General features: G+C 58.2%; 1 pseudogene; it reads left to right on the plus strand.

Moving 5' to 3' along the window:
* Positions 1–2,076: 2,076 nt before the first annotated feature.
* Positions 2,077–2,782, plus strand: LOC105707374 (uncharacterized; annotated as a pseudogene).
* The last annotated feature ends 1,244 nt before the right edge of the window (positions 2,783–4,026 follow it).

Consider the following 4,026-nt stretch of genomic DNA (forward strand, 5'->3'; position numbering starts at 1 on the left):
TGAGGGCTCACAGTGGCCCAGCCCCAGGACGGCAGGGCCTTGCTCTCAAGCTGACGCTGGCCCTGCTGTCCATCTTCCAGCCCTGAGGCCCCAGTCTGCCCACCCCAGAACCCAGCCCTAGCCCCTGTCTCCCAGCCCACCGAGCGCTGGCCCCAGCCCCCACCCACCGCCTCTCCCCCATGGCCGCTTGCGGGGGCCTAAATCCCTTTTCAATTCCGCAGCTCTCTCTGGGTCCCAGGCCCAGGCCTTTCTCTCCCCAGGACCACGGGACCAGACGAGGCTGCCCAGTCTGGGGGAGCGGGCGCCGGCCTCCCTGGAAGGCCACAGGGCACTCAAGCTCAGGGCCAGAGATGTGTCTGGAAGCCGCTGGGGACAGGGCCAAGTCTGTCCAGCTGCTCCTTTGTTCCAGCCCTCGCCCCCCACACCCCCGGCCATGGAGTTGGCTTTCTCAGCAGCACTCTCGGGCCAGCTTCAGGCTGGAGGGGAACATCCATTGTGGCCACAAGGCCTCTCCCAGCCTCACAGCAGCTGCCCGGCCCCACCTCCGTTTCCTTTGGTTGGGGCATTTGCTGACCATGGCCTTCTTGATCCAAGGTGGGTGGCCGCACGGAGGTACAAAGCCTAGAGGCTGCCAGGACCCAGGTAAGCTGAGGCCATCGGACAGCCCGTGTCCAGCCTCTGCTTTCAGATAAAACCTTTAAAAAGAAAACATAACTCCAGCACTTTGGGAGGCTAAGGCAGGTGGATCACAAAGTCAGGAGTTCAAGACCAGCCTGGCCAACTTGGTGAAACCCCGTTTCTACTAAAAATACAAAAATTAGCCTGGTGTGATGTGCACCAATAATCCCATTTATTTGGGAGGCTGAGGCAGGAGAATTGCTTGAACCTGGGAGGCAGAGGTTGCAGTGAGAGGAGACTGCATCACTGCACTCCAGCCTGGGCAACAGAGTGAGACTCCCTCTCAAAAAAAAAAAAAATCCTTCAGAAAAGAAGCTCAACTTTTTCCCACTGCTGGCTGAGTGGGTTTCCTAAGACCAAGTATTTCCTCCACCCTAGCAGTGCTTTTCGGTGACGTCCCGTGTTCCTCATCAGGGGAGCATCTCCGTCTCCAGGGAGGGTGGCCTGGAACGGTGGCGGGGGACGAGGTCAGCCTGACATTGCCAGGGCCTGCATGGCTCAGGGTGGGCTGGCGACCGTGACCACTGGCTCTGAGGAAGAAAGAGCCCGGATGGGGAGGGTCGGCTGCCAAGGGGACACGCTGCAGGCAGGGGTGGGAGTCCAGAGGTGGCACCCACGTGACCCAGCCCCCCAGGCAGACACGACCCACAGCCAACCTCAGGAAACTGAAGAACCGCAGTGGTAAGTGCCGTGTTCGGTGATTTTGTTCTTAATGACGTCTTTATCTGTAAGTTCTTACGATTTTTTTTTTGTTTTTTTGAGACTGTCTTGCTCTGTCACCCAGCCAGGCTAGAGTGCAGTGGCACAATCTCGGCTCACTGCAGCCTCCATCTCCCAGGTTCACGCGATTCTCCTGCCTCAGCCTCCCGGGTAGCTGGGGTAATTTTTGTATTAGCCATGTCCAGCTAATTTTTTTATTTTTAGTAGAGACGGGGTTTCACCATCTTGGCCAGCTGGTCTTGAACTCCTGACCTCATGATCCACCCTCCTCAGCCTCCAAAAGTGCTGGCATTACAGACCTGAGCCACCGAGCCCAGCCCTTATGACTCGTTTTTGAGACAGGGTTTTGCTCCTCACTCAGGCTGGAGTGCAGTGATGCAACCATAGCTCACTGCAGCCTCAACCTCCTGGGCTCAAGTGATCCTCCCATCTCAGCCGCCCCAGAAGCTGGGACTGCAGGTGCCTGTCACTATGTCCAGTCCAGCTAATTTGTTTATTTTTTTATTTGTAGAGATGAGGTCTTGCTGTGTTGCCCAGGCTGGTCTCTCACTCCTGTCCTCAAGCGATCCTCCCTCCTTGGACTCCCGGTGTGCTGGGATTACAGCATGAGCCCCCACGCCTGGCTGACTTAATTTTAATAGTACAGTGTCTGACGGCCAGCTCAGCCCATTTCAGGACATGAAGGCTCAGCTCTTATGAGCTGGCTCCGCACACCACCTGTGGGACGGCTCCACTTCACACCAGACCCCAACGAGGCTGAGGCCTCGGGCTGAGTGTGAAGGTCCTGGCGAGGGCAGCACCACCCTTAGCCCCTGGCAAGACGGGTTCTGTGTTCCCCTCCAGCCCAGCTGAGGCCTGGGGTTCCTGCAGTTTCCGGCCCAAAGATCTCACAAGCACTCATGTCTTCCTCTTCCAATTCCTCTGCCTGGGGTGCTGTGCCGGGCGTGTGGAGCAGCCAAGGGCACTCTCTGTGCAGGGCGCAGACCCAGGGTGGCTACTTGGAGTGCAGGTCCAGAGACTGCCCGAAGCCAGCTTCCCCTGAGGGTGAAGCCACAGGCGATGGAGGGAGGCAGGGGGTATGGCCGGTTTCATCAGGAAGCGGAGATTCTAACCTTGAGTCTGGACATCCAGGATGCTGTGAAGTCTGTCAAGGCGGGAGCACGGAACCCACTCTGTGCGTTCCACGGGGTACCAGCCGGGGCGGTGGTATTTAAACGCCAGGATGCGCACTGCATGGGCCTCTATTGAGCCCGGGGCCCTGCCCGTGTTAGGGCATCGGCCTCGTCAGCAGTGTTTAAATGCCTGTTCTCCACGAAGTTCTAGGCCCTGCCCGCGACGGTGCAGGCCTGTGCAGTCGTGTTCTAGGTGGAAACACACCCGGTGAAGGCTGGAGGAGGGAATAGTGACCTCTTCCTGCTGGGGAGCCTCCGAGGAGTCCAGATGAGGGGCCCCCGGCTCAGCAGACCCAGGTTGTGCAGGCTTCGGTGGGTTTTGTTGAGGAATTTGGACTCCGCCCCGGGGTGATGGAAGCCAAAGGCAGGGGCTGCCTCTTTCCTCCTCCCGTGATCCGGGTGCTCAGCGGAGTCGGGCAGCATGGCCGAGGCCACACAGGTGTGCGTGAGGGAGTGCAGACATGGGCACTCCGGGGCACCAGCCTCCGGGGGAGAATGCCACTCTCCTGGGCTGCCTGGCACGCGTAACCGACTGCTTGCAATCTGCATCCTGTAATTCATTTATATGGGGTTGAAATACTGCAGAGGCCCCATGCTGCTGTGTCAGGACTGGGTCCCTATAGGAAGCCATTTGCCTCGCATGAAAAATGCACGATGGTGTCGGGAAGCCACTGGGAAGGTTTGCGATGCCCGTGGAGGGGCCCTTACACGGCCGACTGGCTGTCAACGCCCTGGTCCCAGCGCCTGTGTTGCCAGTGGATGAGCCGAGTGCCTCTCGTGTGAAGTGCCTTGGAGAGCCTTGCAGACACTGCACCCCTCGCCAGGGAGTATGGAGCAGTCCTCCTCTGGGACCCATGAATTCCTCCTCAGCTCCACATTTACCCACAGCCCACGGGGAAGTCACCCGGTGCAGGGGGCTCGAGCACCACTAAGAGCCTTTTAAAAAGGCTTTGTGCGCTGGGCATGGTGGCTCACGCCTGTAATCCCAGCACTTTGGGAGGCTGAGGTGGGTGGATCACGAGGTCAAGAGATCGAGACCATCCTGGCCAACATGGTGAAACCCCGTCTCTACTAAAAATACAAAAAAATTAGCTGGGCATGGTGGTGCGTGCCTGTAGTCCCAGCTACTCGGGAGGCTGAGGCAGGAAAATTGCTTGAACCTGGGAGGTGGAGATTGCAGTGAGCCGAGATCGCGCCACTGCACTCCAGCCTGGCGCCTGGCAACGGAGCGAGACTCTGTCTTAAAAAAAAAAAAAAAAAAAAAAGGCTTTGTGCAACATGGAAGAAGAAAGCCCAGTTTTAAACGCAAAATGTGGAGTGGGAGTGTCTGTCTGTGTGCACCACGCCCGGTGGGAGTGTCTGTGTGCACCACGCCCAGTGGGAGTGTCTGTGTGCATTGTGCAGCGGTCGCTGGCCACATATGGTGCGAATATCCATGTCTGTGTGTGCCACGTGG

Source organism: Aotus nancymaae, unplaced genomic scaffold, assembly GCF_030222135.1.
Source record: "Aotus nancymaae isolate 86718 unplaced genomic scaffold, 86718_ANA_hifiasm-v0.15.2.pri h1tg000015l_1, whole genome shotgun sequence".
Lineage (NCBI taxonomy): Eukaryota > Metazoa > Chordata > Mammalia > Primates > Aotidae > Aotus > Aotus nancymaae.